Below are 16,702 nucleotides of genomic sequence, written 5' to 3'. Positions count from 1 at the left end.
GGCTCTGAAGAGATAGATCTACTGAGGGTTGCATTTCTTTCCTAGTGAGAGGACTTGGTGGATGTAGTGATTTGACTTGGGAGAAGATGTTCCCATGATATTGTATCCCTAAAAACTATACCAATGTGGTTTTCTGAATACTTTTGGATTTATTTCCCACCTTCAGAACTGCACGTTTCACTGAAGGCTTCCATTGCAATTGCCACAATTGCCACTGCTCGCTCATTTAGTTCAATTACCAGGAGTCCTGTGTGATTTTCTGAGGCATGTTCAGATGTTCCATATTCCTCTAGACTTATATTAATTTGTAGAGTGGGAGAGTTAATTTAGACCATAAATGTGTATCCTTGCCCATCTTGCATAAATATAAACTGATATACCTTTTTTGATATACCTTCTTCAAAAGGATGAGAGAAGCACCCTTTAGCTAGATCTGTGGCTGCAGACCATGTGCCTAAGGCTATGCTCTGTCAGGGGTGCCACATTCAAAACAACAGTGACAACTGGGGTTACTGCTGGCCTAAGATTAGGAAACCAGGGTCATTGTTTAGGATTGATACGATGTTTTTGTAGGGGTCAGATGGGTAAATTAAGTAGGAATATTAGGGTGCAACAACCTCTCTTTTCTTTGCATATTGAGGGTGGCACTAATGCAAATTATTCCCCCAGGAGGTGATATGTTTTTTTAATTTACCCTCTTGGATGGCATGAGTCAGGGAGAGGTGGGAGATTTCCACCTGGTTTTTTCCATTCCATAGCTTTTACTCACAAGCCGAGGAACTAAGCTGAAAATCACGCCAACCACCAAGTTTGTTCATTTTAATTGAACATTTGGAGACCAGGGGTATGACCATTGGGAGGGCCTACAGATGCAAGAGATCCTCCATGATTGGAGCTGGGGCAGGACTCCACTTTTACCTGCCTGTCCCTGCATGTCTTCATGCTAGAGATGGGCCACAATGACATTTCAGATTCCTGCCCTTCAACAACAGGTTGGGCTCTGTCTCCAAATGTTTACAGCATTTCTAAGAATTCTTTTTCCCTTAGTGTATGGCTATCAAAGTAAATGGCCATAGGACACTCTGAGGGTAGGGCTAAAGTTGTCATTTTACACCTCAGTGAGGTTGTAGGCCCTTTCTTCATGGGATACTTACCTCTCATCTAGTCAATAGGTTCTGAGTAGGAGAATTACTTCTGCCTGGGAAGTGGACAAGCACTTGTGGTTTTACAGGACATCTGCCCTCAGCCTCCTGATCTTCCATTCTTGATTCCTATACATTACTATTCTCATTGGGTGTCCTTCTGTCCTGCATCCAGGAACCATGGTCGATTTGATGAAGGCAGTCATACTCTGTGGGTCAGGCCCCTGGTGACACACTAACCTCACTGCTTATGATGATACTTGTGATGACAGTTGACCCTCTGTCTCATGGGTTTTACAGCTGCGCATTCAACCAACTGCAGATGGAAAATGTTCAGGAAAAGAAATTGTACCTGTGCTGAACATGTACTAACGTGTCTTCTTGTCAACAAAGTTCATATAGCATTTATATTGTATTAAGTATTATAAGTAATCTAGAGATGATTTAAAGTATATGGGAGGATGTATAGAGCTTATATGCAAATCTGTGTCATTTTATATAGGGGACTTGAGTATTCACAAATTTTGGTATCCATGGGGCGTGTTCCTGGAATCAATGCCCCCCAGATACTGAGGGATGACCGTGCTTTGCTTTTGATAGTTCAATATTGCTACATGGTTTCTATTATTTCCAGTCTCAATAAGCCCCCATATTGGGAGTGTCTGTAATGACATCGCCTGTGACTCACAGAGGAGGATTGCCTCTCAGCATCCCACCAAATCTGATGCCCTGTCCCACAGACACCATTTTTACTACTTTGGTAAATGAGGAATCTCTGGATCCTCATCTCTAACCCCTTTGGCTGATTTTTTCCCCTTAAATATTGTATTAGTGTCTATTGTTGCATAAATCAATTATCATGAAATTAGCAACATGTAGACAATATACAGTTATTACTTCACAGTATTTAGAGGAGTCTGCACATGGCTTAATTGGGTCCTCTGGGTTCTCACAAGACTGCAACCAGAGGGTTGACCAGGGTGTGTTCCTGTCTGGATTTGGGTTCTCTTCCATTCTCATGTGAAGTCCCTGATGGTCAGTGGGATCTACTGTCATTTCCTAGAGGCAGCCTGCAGCCCTTGTTGCATGGCCCTCTCATAATATGGTGGCTTACCACTTCAAGCCAGCAGAATCCTCTCTCTCTGCAGGATGTGAAGCTGGATATTTTACAATGGGACATAATCACAGGGCTGGTGGATAGACCTGTCCACACAGCATGCATAGGACCTGGTGATGGAGAGTCTTAGAACACACCTGGACATTTCAGTGAAGGCTGGCTGCTGTGGAAGCTGGTTATTGGTCACTCTACAGTCAAACAGCCTTTTGCAACTGGCCTATAGACCCAGATGAGTAGAGTGACCTTCTCAATCCTCCCAAAGTTAGTAGATAACTAGTATCATTATAGAGGTATAGAGAGAAGTTAATTCATTACAATACAGTGGAAGCCTTAGGGCTTGAAAGGTAATTTTATTTCAGAAACCTGATTGAAAATGAATCTATGAGTAGAGATATTCCTCTTAAATTACTGAACATACATTTATTAATGTATTGCTAATTCAATCACTCTTTCACCTATTCATTACTTCATTTAACAAGTAGTCATGCTCGGCAGGCAGTAGACATTCCCATATCATAGGCATGATATTTTAGAATAGAGAGTGACTTGAATTATCATTGTCAGGTGATACTACAAATGATGAAATGGAGAAATTCAGACAGGTTGAGTAATATACTTGAAGCTCTTGGCACTTACTTAATACAGAGTCCCAGAGAAGGTCAAGTGTGATTAATCCCACTTTGAATTTTATTCACATATGCCTTGTATTAATTTTCTCTGCCCACAGTCCAAAGCAAGGGGATATAGCCTTTCCTTCTGCCCATTTTGCTCTAGAAAGCTGTATGCCACTGGGTGCTTTTGAACTCAAAGTTCTCATACTCCTGGCTTTGATTCATTTTGAGCCAAGGGAGCAATTTGGATCCTAGAAGTTCCTCTTCCAGCTGTAATTCAAAGTACAGGAGTGCAAACGCTCCTAGACTCTGGGAAGGGGAAGCATGAGCAGGAGCAGTCTGTGAGCCTGCCTTCACTCCCCAAGCGTGAAACCATGGCTTTTCCCACTTTAATTGTAAGCAGAGGAGCCATTGTTGAGAGGATGTCAATTGGGACTCTCCTCGGGCTTGGAAGCTTGATCAGAAATCACATCGCCTTCTCTCTCTGCCCCAGTCCGGGTGCAAGCTTAATTTTCTTTTTTCTAGGACTGAGTTATGCACTCTTTGTTGCAAGTACAGTGCTGGGAGAAAACTGATTGTGTTTTTACCAACATGCAGGTCAAGTTCAATCTGTTTACTTCATGCCTGTGTGCTGCCAATTCCCGATCCTGTGATCCAGTCAAGAGCATCACACTATCCTTTCCACAAAGGTGGATTTCCCTGGCATCTGGCTACTGGTCTCACGCCAGGGATTAACTTGGGTCCCAAGGAAATGGTTCTCATACCCAGTCCAGGAGGTTAGAAGAGAGTTGTTTCCATAGCAACCACACACACTCCAAATTTGCTACCTGTTGATGTAAGTCGAAAGTCTTTATGCTGTGAATTTTTATTAATATGTTTAAATCTTAAAGTTCTTGCATTTATATTAGGTAAGAAGTCAAGGTCATAGGTAAAGCCTAATAGCACTTGCTTACAGGCAGGGGGTTAGTGGGTGGCTCAGGTAAATGGCAGGGTCATGGATGGAACTGGCCTTACTGATAATTGGAATTGGGTATTGGATAGTGCTCTCTGTTTAGGCTGGCCTGGGCATATTTATTAGAAGTAAAGTTTTTCCCTAATGCTGATGATCCTTATGAATACTGTGGATTTTCCTTTGTAGGGAAGGAGGGGCAACTTATCTCTAACCATAAATTGTGGGAGAACAGATGAGGTGCTGTTCTTAGCTCAGCTTCTTCTTTTTCCTGGAATTCCAGAGAAAATGGCTCTTCTCTGATCTTCCTGTGTTATTAGAGGCAGGTCTGTGGTTTTTCAGTATCTCCCAGGACTGGGTAGAAAAGTCTGCCTACCTCTGGGGTTCCTTGTGATTCCTGTACTTTCCCACAAACATTGTCTAGTAGCACCTGTTGCTACTGATAAAGATGGTATTTTGGCCTCCAAAGCTGTGGACTTACCTCTCTCTCAAATGATTGTGAACCTGGGCAGAGAAAGAAGTGCCATTTAGTGCCCTCTTCAGTCTGGTCATCAATCTTTCCTCCAGCAGGTGTTTATTGTGTGACCCTCAAGTATCAGATGCAGAAGGAAAAGAGGGTTCCTGCCCTTGAAGGGCTCTCTGGTGATAGTTGCCTGCTGATGTATTCCCAGGGCTTTGCACTCTTGATAAACATTGTTGAAAGAAAGAGTGAAACTTTGCCTTATAGGTGGTAAGTGTGCAGCCATTGCTGAGGTGTGTTGTACAGATCTCTATCAAGGACCCAGGTGCTCTGTCTTCCAATTGCTGGGGGCATTGGCTGCTGGTGGCTCTCAGGTGAGTATTTCTTCAGGAATTGCTATTGGCGGAATAAAGTCTCAACCAAGATCTTGTCCCTACCCCAAGGGCAGCTTGTGATGTCAATGCAAGACACAAAGGCCTGGCTCCCATGTCTCCATGTGGGGCAACACTAAATGGCCATCTCAGCTCCAGATCTCCTCCTATGACCAGGTTGGGGCTTTTGTGTGACTGTATCATGCTGAGGGCCACAGCCGAGTCGGAATGGCCCCTGGCATTTTGCCAACAGTATTGGTTGAAAGGCGAGCCATTACTATCTGCCTTGGCCCCGCTACTTTGGAGTTCTCCTGCTACTTTGGAGTTCTCGTGGGGATTCCTGGAGAGTTCGCATTGGTTGGGGAAGTGCCGGAGGAGGGATTTCCGGTGTGTGGTTCCTGGAGGAGCCAGGAGGCGTTTGGGAGAATTCCCTGGGAGCGTGTGTGGAGTGTGCTGGTGGAATTCAGAAATAAAGTTTGTTCCTGCTTCAGTGGCTTGTGATTTGGGCCCAGCCAGACTGCGGCAGTATCACAGTTTAGCTTCTCTCTGATCAATTCTATTACCTCCAATCCCTCAGGTGTTGGTACTGGGAGCATCTGTTGATAAAGCTCCTGCGCATGAATTTCTGTCTTAAACTCTGATCAAGGAACCTGGTTAAGACATAAATGGAAACTACTGTGGAATAACAGGGGAGGGATTATCAAATTGTCCCTGGGTATTTGGAAAAGTAGAGATAGTACTGGGAGTGGAGGAGAGAATGGGAGGTTTGGCTAAGACATTGGCAGGTTATCTGATAGAGAAGGAAAGATGCAGCTGGACTGTCTGTGAGAGTGTGGGGCTCCCGGGGCAGGGAACTCATGCCCACTGTGGAATGGAGATGTTTCCCATTTGCTGCTGCCCTCAGCGTTCCCTGCCCTCTCAAAAGAGGGGCGAGCAAAAGTGGGAACAGATGCCCTGTCCCCAGGTTGCGGTAGTGGCAGGACTTACCCACAGCTATAAGAGAGAAGCAAGTGTGGAGTCAGGGATTTGTGGGCACTGGAGAGGGCAGAATGGAATGTGAGCAGGGATTCCTGGGTGGAGATGACCAGAAGATGGCAGAATGTCAGGACTGACTCTTTGGAGGGCCAGCTGTGTCTGGCTGACTTGGGCAGGGCTTGCCTTAGCTCCTGGGGTTCCCTGACGTAATGCCTGGGCACGCACAGGGTGCAGAGTGCGAGAGGAGCAGCATGCTTGCTGTGGCCAAGTGGGCTCGCCAAAGTGAGCATCTGCTCCTTCTCTGGCAGGTGCCAGGGCAAAGGGATGGAGCCAGTAAGGAGCAAGCTTTCCTGAGGACAAGAGGGACAAGGAGGGGCAGGGGCTGGAGAAAAGGCCAGGCCCAGGCAGAGGCCTCTGACTTCATTTTCTTAGTGATTGATATAAAACATCAGTTTTGTCCCCTAAGAGTTACATAAAAGAAAAACAAGGAGCTCTAGATTCCTAGATGGCTGATGGGTTCGATCGTGGTTACTGCTTCCACCTAATCTAAGATGTGTGAAATTAGAATCCAATCCAAGGAACACTGTGTATCTGGCATATGCCAGGAGCCGTGCTAAGCAGCCTGGCTTTGTTTGCTAGTAGATAGAATAAAAAAGAGCAGTTTCTAAAATAATTCTCTTTAATAAGAGAAGAATAGGTAGAAATACTACTATTAATTAGTTGAGTGCACCTGTATTTTGTTCTAACCCATTTCAGAAGCTTCTGGAAACAAAATCTAAATTGTCCACCAGTGGCCTCTGGGGGTCCCCAAACAGGAGAATCTAGTCATCAGGTCCATTTGACTCTCATAGGAAACCTCCTCCGCCTATCTTTCTAATAATAGAAGGAATATTTTGAACTTCCACCTAGAACTTCTGTTTTCTAACTTGGACTTCAAGCATGGAAAAATGGAGCTATTTATTGCTCCCTTTGAGATACCATCCATGATAAAGGAAATTTGTGGGTGTATGGAATAAGCATTCAGGCTCTCCTCTCTCTCTCTCTCTCTCTCTCTCTCTCTCTCTCTCTCTCTCTCTCTCCACCCCCCCCCCCCATATATATGTATATCTCCACACACACACATACATACATATGATAATTTTGAGGTTTGAGTACTCCCATAAAAGTAGAAGCAAGTGAGATCAACCTTCCACCCTTCAGGCTGAGGTCCCATGCCCTTGCATCTCTGAAGCTACCTTCCCTGGATTTGGCTAGAGGCGCTCCTCCTCTGGGGCCAACAACACCGTGTCTCACTCAGTACTCACCTGAATTGAAATTCCACATTTATATGATTGCTTCTGTGTCATTTTGGGGCCACCAAGGAGAAGACATCAAGTGGGAATTAGAGGAGCAGGGGATTTTGTGGGAAGGATAAAGGTGAATGGGTAGGAATAGCCCAGGGGAGCCTCTAGACACCAGACACAGGCTGGGCTGACGTCTTTGAAAAGAGAAAGATGAGAACTGGGGAATCCAAAGGCTGTTATGTGGAAGCTTTGGTCAGGTCAATGGAGAATTGTTGAGCCCAAGTTGCTCATTAGGAAAACCTCACATTGGACAGGAATGGGTTAGCTGTAATGATTGACCTTGCCCAACCATTGGCTGGGAACAGCCTAAGTGAAGTGTGACCTTGGCATTCACAGAGGTCACAACTGGGTTTGTGGTATGTTCCTATATCAGGTTCTCTCCAAGATTCAAGAAATGTGTTTCCATGGACCACCATAATCCTTCATTCAGACAGGAGGCTCTTGATGGGTAGGGACTGATCTGCATCTCTCAGCATCCTCAGGGTCCACACAATGGCAGGTCTGACATGCAGAAGGTGCTTGATCAAGATTGGTTGAAATAGTCTCAGGAATTTATTTGGAGAGATTTGAAGCTGGGTGAGTAGTTTAAATTAATTTGGTAGGAAAAGAAGAGTTATTAACAGTTTTAGAACAAAAGATGCAAATAGCATTTAAAGAAGACTGGGAGAGGAATGAAAGATGAAATTTTGCAATAGTATAGGAGTGTGATGGCATAGAAAAGAAGACACAGACAGCAAAAGATCTGGGATAGGTAGCTAGGACTTGGAAATTTGGATTTGGACTTGGGGTGGGGAAGGTGAGGAGGTAAAGATGACAGTGAGGTGCCAATCCCAGGAACTGGGTGCATGGGAAGAGAGGAGGAAGAGGAGCTGGCATTTCAGGGAGAAATGCTAAGCGTGGTGTTAGACTTGCTGAGCTGGAAGTGCTCTTAATATGTCCAGGTGAAAGTGCCCAATTGATGGTGAGAAATGCCTGTCAGGAGCCTGCCACAGAAGTCTGGGTTAGAGGTACATATTGAGAAAAAGAGGCGATGAGATCAAGGCGAGCACAGACAACTGAGTTCAAAGATTAATTGAAGTGGACCTGCTGCATGTTTGCAGATGCCTGTTAGGCCACTGGTGCCTTCTTTTGTAGGTTTGAATAAAACAGATGGAATGATACTGTTCACTTCCATTCTTTGATTTTTGGCATGAGGGATTTCTCTTATCTGTCGTTTCTTTTAAGTTGTGAGTTTTCTAAGACTGTCTTTTCACCTTTGATAGTTAGAGAACAAGCCCAGTGATTTCCACAGAGGTTGTGATCTCCTGAACGGCAGAGACTTTGCTTATTTATCTCTGTTTGTCTAGCATCTAAAGTGGTACCTGGACAACAGGAGACACTTAGTTAATATACATTGAATTGAATTGATTTGATTTGCGTTGTTTGAAGATACATGGCAACCTTTAATCCTCACAATAAAGCTGGGAACTGTTATCACCAATGAGGAAATTTATTTATTTACCAATGAGGAAACTGAATGTTAGAGTGGTTGAGTAACTTACTCCACATCCTACAGTTAGGAAGAAACTGTTTCAGTCAGGAAACACTAGGTTCTGCTCAGTAACAAGCAAGCCTGAAAATCTTGGTAACAGATGAGCCTTAAAAACACCTTAGTATCTATTTATTATCCATGTAAAGTCCATTGTGGGCTTAGAAAATCCTGGGGAGTAATGGTCCTCCATGTAATGCTTTAGATTTCTGGACTTTTCTAATCCTATATTAGCAAGTGCTGAGCACAGAGAATCATGCACTTGTTCTTAAAGGTAGAGAATTATAGTTTTCCTACTCATATTTGTTAACGTTTAGATATGAGGTGTTCACCAAAAGCTCATGTATGAGACAATGTAAGAAAGTTCAGATGGAGTGAAATGATTGGGCTATGGGAAGTTTAACTTAATCAGTATATTAATCTACTGATATGGACTATCTGGGTGGTAACTGTTGGCAGGTAGGGTGTGATTAGAGAAGGTGGGTCCCTGGGGGCAAGACTTCAGGGTTTATATTTTGTCTTTGGTGAGTGGAGCTCTCTCTTCTTCCTGATGGCCATATCCTAAGCTGCTTTCTCCTCCACACTCTTCACCAGGATCGCTGCATCTCAGGCCTGGAGCAACGGAGTTGGCTGCCTATGGACTGAGACCTCTGAAACTGTGAGCACCAAATAAACTTTTCCTCCTCTAAAATAGTTCTTGTCAGGTCTTTTAGTCACAGTGGCAAAAAAACTGACTAAAGCAACATTTTATTGGCCAAAGAAAACACAAGACCTCACCTAACTTCAAGGGAGGAGGGAAGGGTCATTTCCTGAGTGCCGGGGACAGCTGGGACCATTGGCTATTAGCTCTGTCATTTATCACAAAAGCAGAACTAGGACTCCAGCTTAGATTTCTGAGTTCAAATGTGTGTCACTTTTTACTCTTGGCCTTATTCACAAAACTGTCTATATTAATGCCAGTTCCCGAAGTTTGACTAATATCATGAAAAACATTTATGTTCTCCACTCTTCGATTCTGCTTTCTCTTGCTCTAGGTCTAAGTCCTGTCCCTTAACAGAATACAAAAGCCCAAAGGGATCTATGACATCCAGAGAGACCTAATCTTTCTCAGGGATAGAGATGTCATCTACACACACAGAATGGTATTGGGGCACAGACCACAGAAGTGCCAGATCTTGCACTGCTGATTCAATTACGCCTCTTCTTCTGGAGTTTTCAAAAATGAGAAATTTCCAAATGGTGTGACTTTACCATTGGTTGGGACAGTACCTCCTCTTTTCCAGGAGTCCTTTCCAGTAAAATCTCTGCAAGACACTTGCACAGGAGGCTTCCGGCCTTTGTGGAATTCCACATGCATGTCCCAGGATTGTACTCCATTGTGTCCCCTTACAAGAGTGGGGGGCCATGACCAGCATGTTTAGGTATGTGACCAGGACTACGAGGCAGTACAGACAGAGAGGACAATGGGATTAAATGGGCTGGCCAGAGAGATAGACATAGGCACTATTGTCTGCACACAAGAGAACTCTATGAGACCCAGTAAAAGTCTGAGAACTTGACCCATCAGATCTGCACTCCTGTGGATGAGGATCTTCTCAGAGAGCTGAAAGTGTCTCCTCCAACCACCTGAATTTTATTCCTGAGATGTTTGGAGTTCATAACTAGTTCGAGGGTGAGCTGTTTCTACTCCCGCTTAGGATGGCTGCCCATTTGACTTACCATGTTGAAAAAAAAAATCCCAGTCTGTCTTTAGAGTGATAACAAAAGGGCAAAGTGTTCTCAGAGGAGTAATAAGACTATTCTTTTTTATGTGCCCAAATACTGTGGTTATCTTATTTAATTTCATATCATTATGGAATAGTTTCTTTGAACATCCTTTTCTCACTGATGAAGAATGTATGATTCACAAGGGCAGATTTTTTTTTAAGCCTAGCTTGTTGTACCCCTATTGTGTAAACTGGTGCTTGGTAAATATTAGGTGCTCAATGTGTATTTGTTGAATGAAAAAGTGCAAGATCACTTAGCTAGCAATCAGAAGAGCCCACAGAGGGACCTGGAAAGTCTATCTCAAGACTCACCCTCTGAAACATTGTGTTACAATGTGACCTCCTGTCGGTGTGTGGCACTTAGTGACCATTACATAGTGTTCCTTAATCAATGGGTGTTTGCAAATCTCGTTCCCAACCCTTCACCTTACCTCGGACACTGTGAGACACAGAGATGGTGCACAGTTCCTTGTGAACTTCCTTCACCCTCCAAAGCTGAGTAAACAGTAGGTGTGATTACATGTTTATTGGTTGCCTGGCTGCAGAGTCAGTCTCAAGTCCTGGGGAAGGTAGGGGAAAGGCATCCACTTGTTTTGGCAGCTGGTTTTAACCCCACTGGGAGAAGCTCCATCTCATCACGTGCCTTTTTCAGAACAAACCAGTGCACTTTGGTTACTCCACTAGGGGGACCCAAATGCAAACAAAAACACCTCTCCTGTCCTCAAAATGGGATCCCTGCTGGGACCCTCCTAGAGGCCGGCCTTTGAGGGCAGGCCCACCTGCCTCTGCACACTCTGCTTTCTCCTTGCTGGATGGCCACTTTTACAGTCAGAGCTTTTGGAGTGAATTCCACCCTTGTGGGGCCAAGGGCTCTAAGTTCTTGGGATCCCTGCTGCTTCTGCTGGTGCTGACATATAGATTTGTCTTAGAAGCAGAAAAGATGGATTTTGAAGGGTTGACAGTCTGGTGATAAGGCTGCTCTGGTTTCCCATGGGAAGCCCTGAAATCAAGACCCAGGAAATGAAGGGTGCTTAATCTTTCCTTGCTCCCTTCTCCTCTGAAAAATCAGGGGCCATCACATTGATATTTCGGTGGGAGGCCAATCAATGTTTAGTCTTCCCTTTCTATAGCAACAGTATTGGCGATATGGTTCTCACAAGGGCAACCTGACTTACAGAACCAAGAATGATCTATTTTGACAACTAACCCGACAGGGATGGATGTATTTGTGCCATGTTGTGCAGTTTTATTACATTAGTATGTTTTAGTGCTGCTCTGTGGATCTCTCCTCCCTCCCCTTTTGGATCAGTTTGTAAGTAGGCTATAAGCATTTGGGAAAATTCTGTCATAAATTTTCTGTAATAAAATTGGACACAGTATTTCTTCTTTTCTATAGTTTCTCCATTTGTTTGATATGCTCTTTGTTGTAAGGTTTTCTTTCTTTTAAGATCTGATATTTTCCCGTAGGAAGGGCGATATAGATGTCCTTGATGAAACACATTTACTATTCTGGAGTTTGAAGAATAGTTGAAGCTAGGATAGCCCCAAATGATACCAGAAGAGAGACTGCATGGTCCCTGTTTTAGTCAGCTTTCTTACTACTGTGACTAGAAGACCCGACAAGAGCAATTTTAAGAAGGAAAAGTTTATGTGAGGGCTCAGGGTTTCAGAAGTCTCAGTCCATAGACAGCTGACTCTGTTTCTCAAGGCTCGAGGTGAGGCAGGACATCATGGCAGGAGAGTAGGGTAGAGGGAAGCAGCACTCATGATGCTCAGGATGAGGGGGTGGAGAGAGAGAGAGAGAGAGAGAGAGAGAGAGAGAGAGAGAGAGAGAGAGACACTAAGCTCAGTTCACCAAGCAGCACTTCTTTACTTTATAAACTGAAAAGGCATGCTCCCAGGGAGCCACCTCCTCCAGCCACACCCTACCTGTCTTCAGTTACTACTTAATCCCTTCAGGGGATCAATTCAATGATTGAGTTAAGACTCTCATAACCCAATCATTTCTCCTCTGCATGTTCTTGCATTGTCTCACACATGGGATTTTGGGGGACACCTAATATCTAAACTATGATAGTCCCTTTGTATTAAAGGTGGGCACTGGCTTCTGACTCCACTTTAGAATCTGGTAGGGCAAACAATCCACTTCCTGCTCTTCCCTGGACAAGCTCCAACATTCCCTGCTTTGCATCTTCCTGTTCCCTTAACCTGGGTTGATGTCCTGTACCCCTGCACATCCTTTAGGATCCTGGGAGTCACAGCTTCCCCAGAACTTTCCTGCTCTCCTCTAGCTGAATGCGTTCTCCCTGACAACCACAGCATTTCCCCACTCTGTCAGGGCTGTTAGACTTGCTCCTCTGAGAACACCTTGCCCTGATATGCTGTAGGTGCCTCTGGGTAGGTTTATGTGTGATGAGTGATCTGAAGTCTACTCAGCCAATTCTATTAAAAATGACAACTTTTTTTAACATATGGATATTTATTTTGTTTTTCAGGTATTGCAAACTCCTTGATGTTTTATACCTCTTATCTCTACCTACCTGTAACCTTTCTGGGTATCATTCCATTTTTATAAAATTGGCTCCAGTTTCTGTAATGAATTGATTATATTTATGCAAAATGCTTATGCCAGTACCCGGCACAGAGTATGCACTAGGTAAATATTAGTTATTACTATTATGATGATTTTATAGCACTTCTTTACCTTAATTTTGTGTCCAGGTTCCTGCTGGGCGAAGCCTGTGTCTGATTTTGGCTGGGATGTATGAAGGGAACCTTTTGACTCTTGGCTTGGATGCTGCGTGTATGAGGTGAGAATTAGTCATGGCCTTGTTCACAATCTGAGAACATTCACACTTGCACCTGCTTGGAGAAGCTTGAATTCGACCACAGATTTCATATTTCCCAGCCCAAGCCTGGGGAAGAACTTGACTTTCATGGCCTTGCAAAGGCCTCCTCTCCACCGCTCAGTGATTTCGTTCAGGAACTGGCCCCTCTGGGGAGCGAGTGAGCCAAGTTCTGCCGACAGGCAGGGGAGCTGTGTCAGCTGCAGCGTGTTCTGTCTGGCAGGGTTCTCATGGGGGGCCCGTCCTTCGTCTCCTGGGTATGCCTGAAGTTCAAGCAGCACAAGAGCATCCTGGCTAAAGAGTCAGGAATCATTCAGGAAATTGTTCCTTTGAGGGCATGTGCTGGGGTACCAGGCCCTTGGATGAATCATTAAGTGATTTTACAACCTGCAAATGAAACAAGGCTGTAGGCGGTGGGGGCTGTCTTACACATGAGGGATGGGGGTACTTTGTTCCTCCTTTGTCCTATCTCTCGTCCCCCGCATAGCTGGACAACTTGCATTCCTATATTTACCATGTTCTCTTACTTTTGGGCTACCAAATCTAAAAATTCACCCCCTCTACCTCTCCCATCCTCCATACCAGCTCTTTAATTTTCGTTTTACATATCATTCTCTCCAGAAGTCACTCTCGATCACAAAGACTCTGGGTGCTCTCTTTTCTTTCACCTATAATCCCAAAGCTTCTAAAACTGGGTTATCATACCCTCTTTTCCCTTGTCTGACCCTCCTACTGGAAATTGGTCTGCAGGTCCTAGGATCAGTATTATTTGTCTCATGTTGTAACCTGGAAACCTGTCTAATAAGATGTACAAATGAAGAATGAAAAAAAAATGAATCAATGTATGATTGAATAAAAGAACCAAGAATAAATCATTATTTCTGTTTATCTTACTTTTAATGACTTTACCTGACCATAAACAGATAAGCTGAACTGATTTTTTTTTGAGGAATAATCAAATATTATTTCATAGCAGGATCTTTTAGACAGTGAAACTTCCTTCCTTTTGGAAATAGATAAAAACAGTTCTTTTCTGGTGACAGGGGAGATAAGGCTCTGTGTCACTCTTCTTTTCCTTCTTTGGGGGTACCTAGGGTCCTTGGGCAGAATTTGAAAACTACTCTCCCTAAAAAGATAGTATTATTTTAAAAAGAACTGGGCAGAGACCACGGTAGGGCGGGGCCTGACTCCCTTGTTAGCTGCAGCTGACAGCATAGACACACTGGGCCAGTTGCTCTGCTTTGTTTATATCAACTTTTCACTTTCATAGAGATCTTTTGTGCTGTGCACAATGCACTATGCTTATTTCTATGTCAGAGATGAGGATGCAGAAGTAGAGAGAGGCTAAGTGACTTGCAGAGTCAAGCCTTAGATTATCCACCTCTGGGAGCTGAACCCTGAGCAGCTATGTGCAGCCAACGGCATCACTGCCTATAAGAGCAACTGTGTCCACCCAGCAAGGCAGTGGCTGTCCACCAAGCCCTTCACAGGCAATATTAGCTCTTTCAATCCTCACTCACCCTAAGAAGTGGGACTCTTACTATGTGGTTATCACATTAGCAGGCACAGCTCTATTTCCTCCTTCTCAGTGGGTTGTTCAAGCCACCTGCAGCTAGCAAGTGGGGTAGAAGGAAAGCAACTAGCCTGACTTTGCCTACCTTTTGTGATGAAGCCCTCTTTCCCTTTTGTTTCATAAGAGAAGCATGGATTATTTGCGGCCAATGATGCTAATTGGGCTTGGCTGCCTCAGAAGAATAAAATAAATCAACCAATCTACTTCTTAGAAGTAGAAGGTGGGAAAGTGGTGACTCTTGAGCTGACTGTGCACCTTCTTTCATAAAATCGTCTATAAAATTCCTCTGGGCAAACCCAGGAGGCAAAACTGGCACAAGCCCCAGAGCAGGATAAAGATGCTTGAAAAATCCTTTCAGAAACCATAATTTAGATGCTCCTTCCATCTGTCCCACTTCTGCCTACTGCTTGCAAGAAATATGACCCTCTGTCTCACAGGTTCCCAGTGTGCAGGACAGACACAGAGGAGAAAGCGTGCTGCTTTTCCCAGTGGACAGTTCAGAACCTCAGGACCCCTCTCTCATGGTAAGAAGTCTAATGAGAGGGGCTTCATCAACGGCTGTCCTTTGTCCCATTTTCCTTCAAATGATTTTCTGTGTATTGTGGAAACAGAGAGATTCAGCCAGCATAGTTAGGCAAAGAAGAGCTAAGATGGACCAGTTGTTCTCTTCTTCCTAAAAATGAAGGTCAGCCATGCATGGTGGAGCACGCCTGTAACCCCAGCTGCTCAGAAGGCTGAGGTGGGAAGGTTGCAAATTTGAGGCCAGTCTCAGCAACTTAGTGAGACCCTACGCAAGACCCGTTTCGAAAAAAAAAAAAGGGTGCCATTTGGCACTGAGGTATTCATTAATGTTATGCTTCTGTGCTGAGCCCATGGTAGGATGCTTTCTTGACCCCATTAAAGTTAGGCCTGGGCGTGGACTTAGGAAAGAGAGCCGAGAGGCAGCGCATGTGCCTAGTATCTGTGAAGCTCTAAATTTGGCACTGAAACAAAATAGTTAAAAACACACAACAAACCAACCCTCCCCAAAGAACAACCCCCCTCAGGTACCAGAGAAAACAACAACAAAAACAACATAAAGAAAAGAAAAAAGTAAATGGAATTGGGCATGTCTGCGTGACTGGCTGCAATCAACAAAATGTGAGCTAAGGTGATGTGGCTCAGTCCTGGGAGAAAATGTCAAGAACCAATGTGATTTGCCGTGTTTCTCTCTCTCTGATACAGTGACAGGCAAACCTGAGATGGCAGCTGATCCTTTAGCTTGGGTGTGATGGTTTATTTTAGATATCAACTTGGTCAGGCCGTGGTGACCAGCTATTTGATTAACCGCTAATCTGATGTTGCCTGAAGCTATTTGTTTCAGAAGAGATCAATATTTATATCAGTAGATTTTGAGTAGAGTAGATTTCCCTGTTGCGAAGTTGGGCCTGACCCAATCAGTTGAAAACCTTAAGAGCAAAATTGAGGTTTCCCCCACGAAAAGGAGTTCTTCCTGAGACAGCCACACAAGGTGGTTGACATTAGGAATGTGTGCTAGGGGGAGTGATCACATGGCCAGACAGGAGGCCAGAGCTTCCCTCTAGGCCCCACATCTTAAAGGTCCCACCATCTCTTAACATTGCCACACTGAGCACCTGGCTTCCTACATACAAACCCCTGTGGGACATGCTCAAGCCTTATCCATCCTACCAGTATATGTCCTATGACTTCTGTTTTTCTGCTATATTTCACTGAGTAATATACCCAGTGAGGATGGACCTCATCAGAGCCTTTGGTCAACTCTAATGGAAATGTATTGTGAGCAAGAAATAAACATTTGTTGTTAAAAGCCACCAATATTTTGGGATTGTTTGTGACTTCAATGTAACCTGGACTGTCCTTACTGATAGGAACATTTTATATGATTCCATTCATTTTTTTCCCTTAAATTTTCCAGAGCACAACTGAATTTCAGTTGGATATTATAATTTAGCTTGGCTTACATGAGCTTAAAACCATTCCAGTGATTACTTTCTTTAATA

The sequence above is a fragment of the Marmota monax genome, unplaced genomic scaffold, assembly GCF_021218885.2.
Source record: "Marmota monax isolate L192 unplaced genomic scaffold, Marmota_monax_Labrador192_F-V1.1 WCK01_AAM20220418_F8-fsc00003, whole genome shotgun sequence".
Lineage (NCBI taxonomy): Eukaryota > Metazoa > Chordata > Mammalia > Rodentia > Sciuridae > Marmota > Marmota monax.
The sequence above is the reverse complement of the archived record's forward strand: the minus strand, read 5'-3'. Positions refer to the sequence as shown.